This window comes from Pinus tabuliformis, chromosome 7 (genome assembly GCF_031772625.1).
Source record: "Pinus tabuliformis cultivar Carrire ecotype Pingquan chromosome 7, CPIR1, whole genome shotgun sequence".
Taxonomy (NCBI): Eukaryota; Viridiplantae; Streptophyta; class Pinopsida; order Pinales; family Pinaceae; genus Pinus; species Pinus tabuliformis.
Window position 1 is genome coordinate 1884706601 of NC_142293.1, and position 16889 is coordinate 1884723489.

The 16889-nt window shown below is 34.8% G+C and overlaps 1 non-coding gene across 1 annotated transcript; it reads left to right on the plus strand.

The window, feature by feature from the left end:
- Positions 1 to 15692: 15692 nt before the first annotated feature.
- On the plus strand, positions 15693 to 15765 carry TRNAK-CUU (transfer RNA lysine (anticodon CUU)). Its single transcript has one exon. It is a non-coding gene; the product is annotated as a tRNA-Lys (tRNA).
- Positions 15766 to 16889: the final 1124 nt, after the last annotated feature.

Here is a 16889-nt window from a genome sequence, read left to right on the forward strand (position 1 = left end):
CTTCTCTCCTATATATAGAGCTCTTCTATGAGGTCTAAGGAGGCTGGAATTTTGTGTTAAGCAAGGAGGTGCTGTTGGTTTACAGTTAGAGCTATTGGGTGATTGTTTTACTAGAGGTGAAGAGGAGAGTTCTTGCTGCTGGGGAGGTGCTGCTGGATTGGAGCCATCTATGGTTGTAACCTTCTCAGAACCCTGTTACTTCTATCAATAAAGTTTTGCATGTTCTCCTATATACTCGTATTGCATTGATGTATTGTATTTACTTGTATATTTGATTCACCCTAATCCATGCATCAGTTATGAGTACATGTATCTTGTAGTTTCCTCTCTTGTTTTGTGCAGGATCTGTGTGTAGCTGGACCGGCAAAGAGAGCAAGGAGTTGGGAACAAGAGACAAAGAGAGAGGACAAGGATCGACTAAGCGAAAGACACCAGGTTGGTTGACCTTCTTTTCCTTCTCTCTGTACTTTCATAAAGGAAAACATCAAAGCTTTACTTTCAGTTGTTGCTAAAGACTGTCACCTTTAGAGTAGGGATAGGGTCATCCGCATCGGATACTTTTCCCCACAACAATAATTGATTCGTCGAAATTTGAATAGAATGTTTCAACGTTTATATGGCATTGTAAAATATATTTTTCATAATTCATTCATCTAAAATTGAATTGTAAAATATCTTTTAATAACTGATTAATCGAAAATTGAATCGATTGTTTTAACGGTTATATGGGATTGTAAAATATCTTTTTATAATTAATTAATCGAAATTTGAATAGAATGTATTAGCGTTTATATGGGATTGTAAAATATCTTTTGATCATTCATTAATCAAAATTTGAATCGATTGTTTTAACGTTTATATGGGATTGTAAATCATTGAATAATCGAAATTTGAATCGATTCTTTTAACATTATTATGGGATCGGAAAATGTCTTTTGATTAATCCAAATTTGAATCAATTGCTTTAATTTAATGTTAATACAGTGCTTGTAGTTTAGTGCTGAGAATTCCACGTTGTAGGGGTGACAGGAAATCTTGCCACAATTTGAAACAGTAAATTTTGTAATTTTTAATTGAGTAATGTTGTAACTTGGACCTTTTGCCATTCCACCAATTTCCATCTCCGTCTCCATTGATGTGGACGTTTGTATATCCAGTTAAAAAGAGCGGTTCCCTGCTCGACCATTTCAAATCTTTGTAACGCAATTCCCATCTCCACTTCCATTGACGTGGACGTGGACCGCCAACTCCTTTCATCATTATCATGGACAATAATGTCGAGGCACCTGCCAACTCCTTTGATAGAAGGAAATTCATTTGGATTGACGATTCATTTTATCATCATTAACGGGAAAGAAATTAGAATTCATTGAAGAGAAGAAATTTGTATTTTGATTTTAACAATTAAAATGCAAAAGTATATACAAAATTCAGTAATGTACATAATGATGTCTAACCTAATAAGTAACTCAAACATTTTATTTCGAAAAAGTTAATTGGAAAGAGACATGCACTCTATTTCATTTTATGAATGCTCCTTATAGTTAGTCTATTAGTACTTATTAGTTGCCTAACCCAACAAAGGGCATCAAATGAGGCTTACGCTAGCATAAGGGATTGGCTCAAGCACTTGAACTAATCCACTAAGTTATATTATAGTGCATAGCACTTGAATTAATCCTACTACACCACACCCATAGTTGTAGACCATCAGTTAGTTTCACCAACGGCAAGATCGCCTTCCCTATAACATCAATCTCTTTGCAGATGAGGTACGGTGTGATGTTGCTCTTGTTGAAGTTTGTGATGTATTATTAGGCGAACCATACTTGTGAAAGCATAATGTTGTGTATGATTCTATGCCTCACACTTTTATTATTTCTTTGGGAAATAAGTTATAGAGGATACTCGAGGTAGCACCGCCTACCACTATCTCTTTGATCTCTGCAAAGAAATACAATAACATCATTTCACAAAATGGGAAATTTGTCTTCCTTATGATTCACACTCATGATAAGAAGAATGTTGTGGCCACATCCGCAGTCTCGAGATAGGGCTCCTTCACGTGACATCACCTGATGGATAAATGCGTGAGGGATATCTTCACCTCACCCACATGGGTACCCCTACACTATTAGGTCAAGAACTCCATTGATATGACCCTTGGCACACCACCACCAAATGGGCCAATCTATCGATGCTCTATTCTCGAGAATGACGAAATCAAGAGAGATTCATGAGTTGTTGCAAAAAGGGCACAATTGGACAAGTTCATCACCCTATAGGAGCTCGATCGTGTTGGTACAAAAGAAGGACGTGACTTGGAGACTATCTATTGATTATTGGGTGCTGAATAGGATCATTATACAGAATAGGTATTCAATCCCACAGATTAATGACATTCTGGATTAGCTTAAGGGGGTCAAATATTTCAGCAAGATTGAATCGAAGTTTGATTATCACTAGGTACTGATCGAAGCCTCTAATGTGTTGAAGATTGCCTTCAAATCGAAGGAGGTTCTTTTCGAATGGCTAATAATTTCCTTTAGGTTGACGAATTCCTTTGCAACCTTGATTACGCTAATGGGCAACATCTTACGGCCCTTCACCAACTCATTTGTGCTAGTGTATTTGGACGACATCATCATCTTCAGCTGGAGGTGGGAAGAGAACCTCCACCATATTCAACAGATCCTTCAAACCATACAACAACACAAATTGTGTGCTAATGTAGAGAAATGCACTTTTGGTATGACCAAGGTTCAATATCTGGGGTATATCATTAATGGGGAGGGTGTGCATGTGGACCCAACCAAGATACAAGTTATTTGGGATTGGCCAGTCCCAACCACTCTAATAGAGCTTTGCAAATTTCTGGGTCTTGTCAATTTCTATAGTAGGTTCGTGTTGGGGTTTTCTCATATCACTTGGCTTTTGAGCTAAATCACCAAGGGTGGAGCGAATGAAAAATTTGTTTGGTTTGAATCTCAACAGAAGGTATTTTTCAAATTGAAGCATCGTCCCTGCTCTGCACTATTGCTCACATTACCAAACTTGCAGCACCCATTTGAGATTGAGACAGATGCCTTCGACTATGCTATTGGTGTAGTTCTTACTCAGTAAGGGAACCCATTGGCATATCACAGTGACACGCTTTCATACAAAGTCTGAAAGTGTTGACACCTAATCACGGGATGAGGTGAACAGTTGTAAAATAATGTAAATAATAAATAATGGAAAAGAAAGAGTCATGGGGAGATGAAACTGAGATTCACTCCCTCATATATATAACTATGAGCAATGTAAATGAATAAACAAATTTCATTTGGTAATTTACCTCGTAGCCTCACATAGTATCAGAGCCAACGCCTATCAAGACCTGTTCCCTTCTATCAAGCCTGCCAAAAACAAATACAAAGATTAAAACACCTAGACGGCTCGAACCGACTACCTGCGTCTTTCCTATTATGAAAACAAGGGATTTTATATCTCGAAATATAAACGCGAACCATGGAGCTCGAACCCACGGTTAAAAGCCTTGCACTCTACTAACTGAAGTTGGAACTGGACAGACTTCGTATGTTTTTTACTATCAGCGATTGTAAAATATCTTTTCATAATTGATTAATCAAAAATTGAAGTGTAAAATATCTTTTAATCGAAAATTGAAGAGTTATATGGGATTGTAAAATATCTTTTCATAATTAATTAATCGAAATTTGAATAAAATGTTTCAACGTTTATATGGGATTGTAAAATATCTTTTGATAATTCATTAATCGAAATTTGAATGGATTGGGTTAACGTTTATATGGGATTGTAAATCATTGAATAATCGAAATTTGAATCTATTCTTTTAACATTAGTATGGGATCGTAGAATATCTTTTGATAATTGATTAATCGAAATTTGAATCAATTGCTTTAATTTAATGTTAATACAGTGCTTGTAGTTTAGTGGTGAGCATTCCACGTTGTAGGGGTGACAGGAAATCTTGCACAATTTGAAACAGTAAATTTTGTAATTTTTATAGAGTAATTTTGTAACTTGGACGTTTTTCCATTCCACCAATTGCCGTCAAAACAAATCTTTACTTGAGTAATTTTGCAACTTGGACCTTTTTCCGTTCCACCAATTGCCGTCAACACAAATCCGTCTCCATCTCCATTGATGTGGACGTTTGTTTATGCAGTTAAAAAGAGCGCTTCCCTCCACGCCCGTTTCAAATCTTTGTAACCCAAGTGCCGTCTCCACTATCGTTGACGTGGACGTTTATTTTATGCCATTAAAAAGAGCGATTCCCTCGGCGCCCATTTTAACTCTCACAAACCCAATTGCAGTCTCCACCTCCATTGACGTGGACGTTTGTATGTAACCTTAAAAGAGCGGTCCCGTCCGCGCCCATTTCAAATTTTTTGTCTAACAATGGAGCGCCAACTACATTCTTCATCATGATTTACACTATGAATGTTTATTGATACATTATTGGTTATTTGATATTGCAAATAATAACTAAGATTTAAATAACAAATTAATTTTGAGAGAGAAACTTCTCGATTAAGAGTCGTATTTTAATGATGATTGGTTATTTGATATGGCAAATAATAATTAAGATTTAAATAATAAATTAATTTTGAGAGAGAAACTTCTCGATTAAGAGTGGTATTTTATTGTTTATTATTCATCATAAATGTAGAAAATGATTTCATGAATGTATTCTTATATACAAGAACATTGATTTAGAGTATAAACAAATTTTCATCTCTACTTGATAAGATTATTTTAAAATGATGAAACTTATGAAGAGGTTTTGGTCTATTTTCTTTTGGAGTTTTCCCATCTGAAATTTAATGTCAAGAATTAAAATTTTATTCAATTTATGTTGTTGTTTTGTTTTACATTTCATAATAGCCAATGTTTGAGAGTTCACAAAGGTAACATTCAAGAAATCTTTAGTGAAATGTTGAAATTTGTATTTTGCTTTTAACTATTGTGAAAAAATGTATACAAAATTCATTAATACATATAATGATGCTTGACATAGTAGGAATCCCAATCATTTTATTAAGAAAAAGCTAACATGAAACTCATATTCACCCCATTTCATTTCATGAATGCTCCCTATTGTAAGTTCATTAGTAACTATTAAATGCCTAACCCGAAAAAGACATCAATTGAGGCTTACAGTAGAGATAGCTAGCCTAAGGGATTAACCTAGAAACCTTCTGGGTAAAGCTCAAAGCACCCAAACACTTGACCTAACTAATTAAGTTATATTATAATGCAGAGCACTTGAACTAATCCACTATGATACATTGTAATGCATGTTGTTTTAACCAGAGTTACTGAAGTTTTCCAAGTTTGATTCAACTTTTGAGTTTGGGTTTCCTCTTTGAGAGCATTAACTTCAAGGTAATTCTTTATAATTTGACTTAAATTCAGGTTATACTCATAATTTTAAATTGTAAGATAAATTTCAATTATACTGAGTCAACCTCTTTGATTCACAATTCTTGAGAGTTTTACAAATACAAATCAACCCCTATGTTTTCCTATAAATGGAAAAAAAAAAAAATACAGACAAACCCTTTTTTTCATTTTTTTTAATATGATTTTAAAAAAAATGGATGTCCATATCCATGGGGCCCTTAGCATGGATGTCCATATCCGAATCCATCGCCTCATGCCCGCATCCCTCGTCATGCCATCGTTTACCCGGCCGTCCCCATCGGTCATTCCTTTCCCGGGAACGCGGGACCCACCACCTCCGAGCTGGCACGGGATCATTTTTCAAACCTGCCCTCGCGCAAAAAGAACCATTTTCATCATTCTGGCTCCCATCGAAGCTGCTCTGCATCTGCAACCCGTCTCGAGGAAACATCGCCCACGCTCACAGTTGCACCCACCTCGCAGGTCCGCATGCTCAATCCCGGCATTCTGTGTGGTGTGAGGTAAATTAACCTCCCTACTTACAGAAAATTCAGATGAAAAGGGATTTATGGATCACACGGTAGCGTAAACAATTAAGTTCAAAACTCATAAATGGAGAACAACGGAACCCAATGCCGCAAGGCAAGAGCTAACCAGTGAACTTACAGAATCTGGTGCATCTCCACTGAAATATTGAGAATCAAGGCTGCCCAAAGTTATTGCTAAAGAAACCAGACCTTATCTTTTTCCAAAACAAAAAAACTCTTTCGAATTAATAGAAATTAGAAAGAACAATAAAACAGGGGATAAGGATCCCACTGGTTGGCCTCTATGTTTAACCAAAAACAATTGGTTGGCCATTGTGTTTAACCAAAAACAATTTTATTCTTGATTAAATACTGCTCTAAAAACCAGTTACTATGTTGATTAATCAGTGCTTTAATATGTAGTACTAGATAATTTTTATTTAAATCATTTGCAGGTGCATTCAATTAAATCAGAATGTGTCGTAATCATGGAAATGAACCAGAGACAAAATATTTTAAAAAAATCTTGTTCGGATCTGACCTGCAACCTTCCTTTGAGAGGCTATCTGCTTCTCCATTAAATCAGACCCTACTTCTCATCATTTTCCTCAATCTCGGAAGGTAGAATTTCAAACCAGCACGTCACACCATTATTAAGGAGATTGAGACAACATACAATAGAGATTTAACATAAATATTCTGAAGTACATGTAGCTTGAAAAGACTACCTTGCTCATATATTTCAGACCACTAAATTAAGCATTTGAAGTTGAACACTTTATTGGATCCAAATCCAATTTTGGTATTCTTGTATTTTCTTTCTTGTTTACAAGGAATTTCAATACATGCTAGTTCCGTCAAATAATATGAGGGGTTATTTTACAGATTAGAAGCATTATGCATGTATAATAGGTTCTCATTCCATACGACGAATTCTGCCAAAGCTTCAGTGCTCAACCTGGACAGGCAGTGGAAACTGCCACCCTGGGCAGAGGGTATTGCACATGTACACAAGTCACGAGATAGACGTTTAATTTCATTAATTTTTCAAAGGCACGTACCTCGTTAATGGAACCCAAGTAATAAATATATTGGATAGATGAAAATTCTAAGTTGTAATACTAATATAATAGCTCAAACAAATCCCTTTCTTCTTGATTGAAATGCTAAAAGTCTTAGATTTCTTTCTTGGTTTAAAGGCTTATGAAACTGCTACTCAAAGATGCATCACTTCAAATCTATTGAGATCTTCATTTTCTCTTTGGTGGTCACTTCTAAGAGCTACTGATTATCCTACTAGTTGTGAAGTTCATCGATTTTTTCAAATTAAGACTAGCATAGATTCATTTAACTTTAGAGCTGTCTATTAAACACCAAGCCTACCTTTAAAAAAAAAACTATTCTTAAAAAAGCTTCCAGGGTTCAGATGGATCCATGCTACTTTGTTTTGTTTTTTTTTTTTTCTTCTTCTGGCATTGGCCCTTTTTTTACACCCAGACTAAGATCACCTTACTCCAATAGTAATGTATTTGATATGTTTTTGGCTGCCATTTCTAAGGAGTGCCAGCCCTTTACTGTTGATATGTTTTTGGCTGCCATTGTGCCTCTCTTCTAGTGTATTTTGGGTTTGTTTTGAGAGGATACAGTCATCTATTTTCCTAGGTGAAGTATATCAATTTGTCATAGTATATCCTCTCTTATATGCTCAGGCTATTGTATGAAGGTATATTAATTTGTCATAGTATATCCCCTCTTATATTCTGAGGCTATTGTAGGCATCATTCTATTATGACGTGATTATTTTGTTTCTATTTTTGTGAACCATAAGTTGATAAGTTTGAAAATTGTAGTGGAACTTTAAGTAGGGTAAGTTGGAATTATGTAATTTACATATGTTAATAATAAAATTGACAAAGCTAATCCAAGAAATATAGATGGATTTTTACTCTTAGTAAATAGAAATGGCAGCAGGCTTTCAATACTCTGTACACACAACAAAATTATAAAATTATGAAAGGATTATATAAATGGCTTCTGACACTTAATAAGTGGGGCTGTCAGAACATTGATAATATTCAAATGAAACCAAAGACAAATAAAACCAGGACTATTAATTAACAGTAACCCAAAAACAAAAAGGAATTCACTCTGTACACACAACAAAATTATAAAATTATGAAAGGATTATATAAATGGCTTCTGACACTTAATAAGTGGGGCTGTCAGAACATTGATAATATTCAAATGAAACCAAAGACAAATAAAACCAGGACTATTAATTAACAATAACCCAAAAACAAAAAGGAATTCACACCTTTATATTGAATCTTTAACGGTGCCACTTCCTACTAGGAAAGGGGCATGTATCTTAGTGGCAGAGCAGGCCATTGGTAATCATATATTTGAGTCAATTTTCATTACAACTTCTTACCATAATTCACCATAATTTTACACCCATCATAGATATTTTCCGATAATATAGTGACAACTTGGGGGCCACTTTTCACATGGAGTCCAGCTCTCGATAGCTAAATGCGTATTGAAGCGAGTCACTGGTCTCCTGTGTTTTCTCTAAATACTTGTAATTTTCAACCCTCACGTGCGTTGTTGCGTGCTTTGGACAATTAGATAGGAAAACAATAATAAAATTTCAAAACGAGTGGGATGGTCAATCCATTATTATTGAGAAGAGTCGTTTGATTTTTATGTTGTCATTTGACTTTGATTATGGATTATCCTTCATTTATCATTTTTTAATTTTAATATCCATTAGATTCTTTACAACTTTTTACCTATAACAGTTATTATATTTAATTTAAAATAACTCAATTGTACGTGAAAAGTGGCAATAAGTTGTCGTTATGATATGTGAAGAAAATGTAAACAATAATAACTCAATTGTACGTGAAAAGTGTCAATAAGTTGGCGTTATGATATGTGAAGAAAATGTAAACAATTTTTTTTTTAAAGTGTGGAGATATGAATTGAATAAAAGGATATGCCGATCCGTGGTGGTCCACAAGAAAGTCAGTATAGTGATTCTCTAATGCAAGGAATGATGAACAAGTATTATGAATGGCAAGTAAAAATTAAGAAAATTATAGGTCCAATAGACCAATTTGGTCTCAGTGGACGTTAACCATCATCATCATCATCAAGAATTAAATACTTCTGCTTGCACGGTCTTCCAGAAAAAGGAAATGAATTAAAAAAAGTAGAGAAAGATCCTCCCATGTGATGTGAAGAAATCATGAACCGCGGGAAATTAAAGAAAGTGTGAATAGAGAGTGAGAACGTAAGAATTAAACACTTGTTGTTGCACTTCCGTTGTCGTCCGCAAGAAATAATTGAATTAAAAAAAAGAGAGAATGATACCCCATGTGAAGAAATCTTGAACCCCGAGAAATGAGCGAACGTGTGAATGGGAGTGGGAACGTATGAATTAATTAAATACTTATGGTTGCATTTCTGTGGTTGTGCATGTTGGAAATTTCTGGTAATTTCAAACACAAAAGAACAGAGAAAATGCTCTGTTTCTGCCACAGGATCTTTTGCACAGGGAAGCTAACTTGATTTCTAAGAATAGAGATTTTTCACACCCATAAAAACCTTTATATTCATTAATAAAATGCCAGATACATATTTCTTCCTCTTATCAGAGGGATTCACCAAGAACTTTCACTAAAAACAAAATCACTCTGCCTCTTTTACAAATAATTTTACACTGCTATGTAAAATCTTCATTCAATGCTATGTAAAAAAAAATTTACATTCACTAAAAATAAAAATTCCTTACATAAGTTTACTGCTGTAAAAACAATTTCATCGTACGCTCATGCATATTACAAAACCCTCCATTAAAACAAAAATTACATACCCACTTCTTGTTTCGCACTGCTGCGCATTTTCAATTTGCTTTCACTCAAAAATTCACAGTGCTCTGTGTAAATTTCATATGCCGTGAACAACAAAAATGACTTACATTCTTTTTGTGTTGCTGCACATTACATTTTCATTTCAAAATTTCCTTTGTTCTTCATTCGCTGCCGCGAGCCCTTTTCTTCATCCTGTGTGCAATACAATACAATAAAAGGTTAACGCTACAAAACTATATCGCATACATTTTTATGTGTTAAGAAAACAAATATAATATTACATGCCGTATGAAAAACTTAAATTCTTTACCTAAGACTATGACACACTCATTAATTGCATTAATGTTAAAACCATTCGGTAAAACCAAAAAAAAAGTTCATGCAAGTTGAAGAAGATCCTGGTCCGTTGACTTGATCGGACGCATTTCGCAAGCTTAAGCCACACAACTCAAACGAAGTTTAATGGCCGGGGGATTGGTGGTTTTCGAATCGTACACAGGACGCGTGTCACTTGGTCGGGGTGTTCGGAGGCCCTCTGACAAATACAACCTTTTGCAAATGGTGGTGAGGGGAAGATACCGGTGATTTTGCTGTAATAAATGTAGGCATAGGTGAAATTAATGTTTCAACACTCCCCTTTAATTTCAGCTGCTAGGTTATCAGTCATACCCAAACATTTCCTCAAAAATTCAAAGCTTTTTTGGTCCAATGGGTTTGTCAGAATATCTGCAGCCTTTTCCTGAGTCCTGCAATGTTGTAAAACAATTTCTCCATTGCTTACCAATTCCCTGATGTAGTGAAACCTTGTGTCGATGTGTTTCGTTCTCTTATGAAACACAGAATTCTTGGATAATGCAATAGCTGAGCTATTGTCACAAAAAATCACTGTTGCTTTTGCCTGCTCTTGGCCTAAGCTCCTCAACATCTTTCTCATCCAAACTGATTGACATGCTGCTGCTGTAGTTGCCACATATTCTGCCTCTGCTGTAGACAATGCCACGATAGGATGTTTCTTAGAAGCCCATGAAATGGCTCCTGAACACATGTGAAAAACATAGCCGGAAGTGCTTTTCCGATCATCTACACTTCCAGCCCAATCACTATCAGTGTATCCAACTAAATCTGAACATTCTGAGACAGTATATAAAATTCCAAACCTTTTAGTACCTTTAACATACCTCAGAATTCTTTTTGCTGCCTGCCAATGTGCTTCTTTTGGCTTCTCCATGAATCTGGAAATTAAACTAACAACAAACATTATGTCTGGCCTAGTTGCAGTTAAATACATAAGGCTGCCAACTATGCTCTTGTACAAGCTAGGATCAAAATCCTTGTTGCTGTCCTCTTTGCTGAGTTTTAATCCCATTACTGTGGGAGTGATTGCTGCCTTGCACTCTTGCATATTAAATCTGCCCAACACTTCATTTACATATTTTGCCTGTGAGATAAAAATTCCATTTTCATTTTGATCTACTTCTATTCCTAAGAAGTATCTCAGCAAACCCATGTCAGTCATTTCAAATTCCTCTTTCATGACTGTTTTGAAGTTTTCAATGAGGTAGTCATCATTACCTGTAAAAATAACATCATCAACATACAACACAACAATTAGCAATTTACCATCCTTTTCTTTGATGTAGACGGTGGGTTCTCCCTCACATTTGTCAAATCCATTTTCCAGTAGATAGGAATCTATCGTACTGTACCACGCTCTTGGCGCTTGCATCAGCCCATAAAGAGCTTTCTTCAATCTGCACACTTTGTGCTCTTGGCCTTTCTTCTCATAGCGTAGAGGTTGTTCAATGTAAACCTCTTCCATTAACACTCCATTCAGGAATGCTGACTTCATGTCCATTTGCTAAACTTTCCACTTGTTTTGTGTTGCTATGGACAACACTGCTCTCACCGTTTCCATTCTTGCAACCGGTGCAAAAGTTTCCTCATAATCTCTCCCATACTGCTACTTGTATCCTTTGACAACCAGTCTTGTCTTGTGTCTTTCTATCTTGCCTTCAACATTACTTTTGGTCTTGTAGACCCATTTGACTCCAATGACTTCTTTACCTTTTGGTAGCTCAACCAAATCCCATGTCTTGTTTCTTTCTATAGCATTGATTTCCTCATCCATAGCTTCTATCCATTTCCTATCCTTAATTGCATCTTTGAAATGAATAGGGTCATCAACATGACAATACAAAGCAAAGAAAGAATTCATTCCTTCATCATAAATGTCACTTAAGTTTCTGAATTTCTTACGTCTTTTATTTGGTGTACAAGTGCTTGAAGATGCACTTGAATTTCCTCCTTGTGGTGTGCTTGGAGAAGCACTTTCATTTATCCTCAAGGGTGTTCCTTGCTGTCCTTGTGTCGGCGCTGCTGTTTGGGGATGTATTTCAGCCATCTCCTCATCATCTTCATCATGAGACAAACAGTTTTTAACATTCACTGTTTTCTCTATGCTTCCATCCCAAGCTTCCTCCTCAATGAACTGAACATCTCTGCTCACAAAAAACTTCCTGGTGGATGGAAGGAATCTAGCAAGAGTGAAACCATGATTGCTTACAGATGTAATTTAAAGGCCCAAGGATCCCAGAAATCTGGAAAGAGTGAAACCTTGATCCCTTACGGACCATCACGAAGTAATTCCAAGTGGCGTGGTTTTCCTTGAATAGGGGTGATGAGTTAGCTTACATTAGTGGATATCGGTGGGAGATAACTATCTTGACTCCTCCTAATTTAACAAGTAAATTATAATAGATTTTCTTATTGTATAAAAAATGTTTTAAAGAGAGAAGATGTAGATATCGTTTACCTTCCAACCAATGCTGGAGATTTACCATCCAAACCTATATTATTGGGGATCTTAATTTCATAACACATTTACTGGTTTAAGCTTGAAAATATTATAATTATATTTGAAATGGGAATATTATTCATTAATGTGATTATATATATATATATATATATATATATATATATATATAATAAAAGTTTATAATATTTTATATAATTTAAAATTTATTGAAAAATTAAAATTTAAAATATAAATTATTATATATTATAAATAATTCACAAGTTAGCTATTTGTTATAAAATCATATAAAAAAATGAAAAAAAGGTTTGAGTTTTATTTTTATTTTTCATTTATAAGAAAATACATGGTTTGATTTGTATTTGTAAAACTTTTCTTTCAACTCATTTGTACTTGCAAAAGTTGTAAATCAAATTGCTCGACTCAATATAGCTCACATTATCTTACAAGCTAAGATTATAAGTATGATCTCGATTTAAGTCAAATTTTAAAGAATTACCTTAAAATTAATACTGGAGCAAAGCCAAACCAAAAGTCAAATCAAATTGGAAAATTTTGGTAACACATTGTTAAAACACATATTACAATGTATCCTAGCGGATTAGTTGGAGTGTTATGCACTATAATATAACCTAGTGGGTTAGTTCAAATGCGTGAGGGCTTTGAGCTTTATGTATATGGTCTCTTGACCAATCCTTTAGGTTAGGTATCTATATTGTAAGCCTCATTTGATGTCCTTGTTGGGTTAGGCATCTAATAAGTACTAATAAACTTACAATAGCATCTAATTAGTACTAATAAAAGATATTTTACAATCGCATCTATGTGTTAAGACCATCGATTCAAATTTCGATTAATCAATGATTTATAGTACCATATAAACGTTAAAACAATCTATTGAAATTTCGATTAATCAGTTATCAAAACATATTTTACAATCCCATATAAACGTTAAGATAATCTTATTCAAATTTTGATTAATCACAGTTCGCCTTACCGTTACATTGACCCAAACAAAACGAACGTCGGGACTCGGGGTTAATGTAACCCAAGTTGCTTTATCCATGGTTAAGAATAAGATTTCAAAAAATATCCATTCCTGCGTAAATTTCCTACACCTTATGCTAACAACAAAGAAATACCGCTGTTAGCCGGTCTCTGTCATTTACAACTTGCAAGTGCGGCGCAACTATCGCATTTTTAAAGATCCACCCAGCATCGGGAATCTGATCGATGGCGATTTAATTCTGGCCAACAATCATGTACGTACCTAGAACATCAATTAATTCAATCCTCAGACACGCTCGTGGCGAGGAGGATATGTATCAATGCAAATTTATATATGGTTTTTTTTAAGTTTTTAATATTTTTTTAAACAATAACCTTAAACTTAAAGTTATAAGTCACATCAATCAAAAATTTAAGATTTAAAATTTTTATATATAAGCATTTACATAAATTATTAATAATTAAAAATTTTAGAACTTTAAGTAATCCAGCAGGCCAATAATTGGACGTTAAGAGCTAATGGGCATACTATAGCCATTAACTGCCCGGATACATGTGTTCTTGTTAGCTCTTTAACACTGGTGCGCGTGGTGATAGATAAATAAAAAAGGAGTAAGCTCGTGTTAAAGAGCTAACGGGGCGCATGTAGCCGGGCATTTAATGCCCTATAGTATGTCCATTAGCTCTTGCCATAATTGGACCGCCAAGCGGCTACTATAATTTTCATTTACATAAATTATTAATAATTAAAAGTTCTAAAACTTTAATTAACCTTGTATAAACATTTAACAAAATACTAATAAAAAATTAACAAAATTACTATATAAAAATTTGAGAAAGTATTAATAAAAAATGGAGTCCTTTATGAGTGGGAAGTTTAAAAGTGGTCTTGGCAAAAAAATTTCAAAAAATCTTGTAAAAATAGTATTAGAATCATTTTTTTATGGTGGAAATGGATTAGCACAATCAAAAACTTCCAAAACACCTAAAATTGTGAAATTTGACAAATTTTACTTGGATTTACAAAAATCCCTGCCTTTTTTAAAATATAATTAAAATTTCCATAACTTTCTAAGGAAAAAAACATAATCATTAAACTAAAACTTAAAAAATTAACAAAATTACTCTAAACTTTTTTACGAAAGTAGTTATAAAAAATATACAAAACTACTATATAATCTTTGAGACTAATCGACGAAGGAAAAAATATACAAAAGTACTATAATCTTTGGGAATACTCCTTGGCATATAAAAATGAAAGTAGAAATGTTAATTTATTTCAAAACAAAAATAATCCAATAATAAAATTCAACAATAAAATTCATGTTCAGCGTTTTCTCATCTGCAACTGTGGTCGCCCTATTTCTGCTGTTGTTATCCTGAAGGATTTAACTCAAATCTGCTCTCTCAATTTGTAATATTTCCGATGTTTTTTCCAGGGAAGATTTAAATCAAATCCTGAGATGGAGATGGCAATATTCCCAACTTTGCAATTTGGGTATTTCAAAACTGCAGGTTGGTTTGTCAATCGATATAGATTATAAGCATTTCAGAAATGGGTATTTCATATTATTGAATTTTTTGTTTACGGAAATATAATTAAAACAATACAAATTGTTGATTGTTAGAGATTTCAGCAAAATCACATAGAGAATCATTTGTCGACGCGTGACGATGACCCACACTAGTTGGTTCGAAACGGGTCGACAAATGATTCTCTATATAATTTTGCTGAAATCGCTAACAATCAAATATAAATCACAAAAATCTACCCCATTAATCTGTCCATCATATTTTTTTTACTCTATATATGTGCATTAGTAAAACATCCCCATCATTTGAAACGAAATACAGGCAATGTGGCCACTCGAAACGGAGAACAAATTGAGAGTGGCTGCTGCAGGAATTCAAGCGCAGGCCCACAACGTGGAATTCTTAACCGTAAGCTACTGTGTTTGACTAAGTGATTTGAATTTAAATTAAATTCATTGAGATTATTTAAATTTCGAGACGGATTCATGTCGAAAAGTGTAATAAGTAGCCCGTCTAGCTCAGTTGGTAGAGCGCAAGGCTCTTAACCTTGTGGTCGTGGGTTCGAGCCCCACGGTGGGCGTTCTTTTCACTTTTTGCATAGCAAACTTTTATTGGAAGTCTCCAATTCTCCAGCTTCTGTTTTGTTCCAACCGTCTGGATTTCTTATTGTCAAGTTGGTAGAGCGCAAGGCTCTTAACCTTGTGGTCGTGGGTTCGAGCCCCACGGTGGGCATTCTTTTCACTTTTTGCATAGCAAACTTTTATTGGAAGTCTCCAATTCTCCAGCTTCTGTTTTGTTCCAACCGTCTGGATTTCTTATTGTCAAGTTGGTAGAGCGCAAGGCTCTTAACCTTGTGGTCGTGGGTTCGAGCCCCACGGTGGGCGTTCTTTTCACTTTTTGCATAGCAAACTTTTATTGGAACTGTCCAATTCTCGAGCTTCATTTTTGTTCCAACCGTCTGGATTCCTTATTCTCAACCTCCTGTTTGGGCAAAATACAAAACAAGCGTCGCCAAGTTTAACACAAATCAAGCATCCCAGATCCTGGGTTCGAACCCCACGCTACACAGGTGAATCTCCTGTTTGGGCAAAATACAAAACAAGCATCGCATCCCATGTTGTGGGTTCGAACCCCACGGTATGCGGATGTTCGTTGACTATTTGGAGTTATCCTCGTCTAAGATTCATGGTTCGAACTTCAGGTTAGGCGGGTGTTGTTAACTATCAAACTCCTGTTTTGGCAAAATACAAATCAAGCATCGCCCAATTGAGCACAAAACGAAAATCGCAGGTCGTAGGTTCGAACCCAGGGTAGGCGGATGTTGCTGATTATTGGTTTAATAAAAAACATGCATCCTATATTGTGGGTTCGAACCTCACGGTATCCTGGTGTTATGTCGTATTGATAAATATAAAGTTTTATAAATCCTGGTGTTATGTCGTATTGATAAATATAAAGTTTTATTAGGATTTATAGATATAAAGTTTAATTAAAATTTATAGATATCAAGTTTTATGGGGAAAAGTTAATGAGGTAAATGTTAGGTTAAGGCATTTTTTTTCTGAAAGGTTTATTAGTTGATATATTTTTTATAACATTGGTTTTTAAGTGTGATTTTATAGAAAGTTTTCGAGTTTATTTTCTTATTTAATTTGTCTAGAATTTGGAAGGCATTTATTGAAATCACAAGTTTGACCAGTGAAC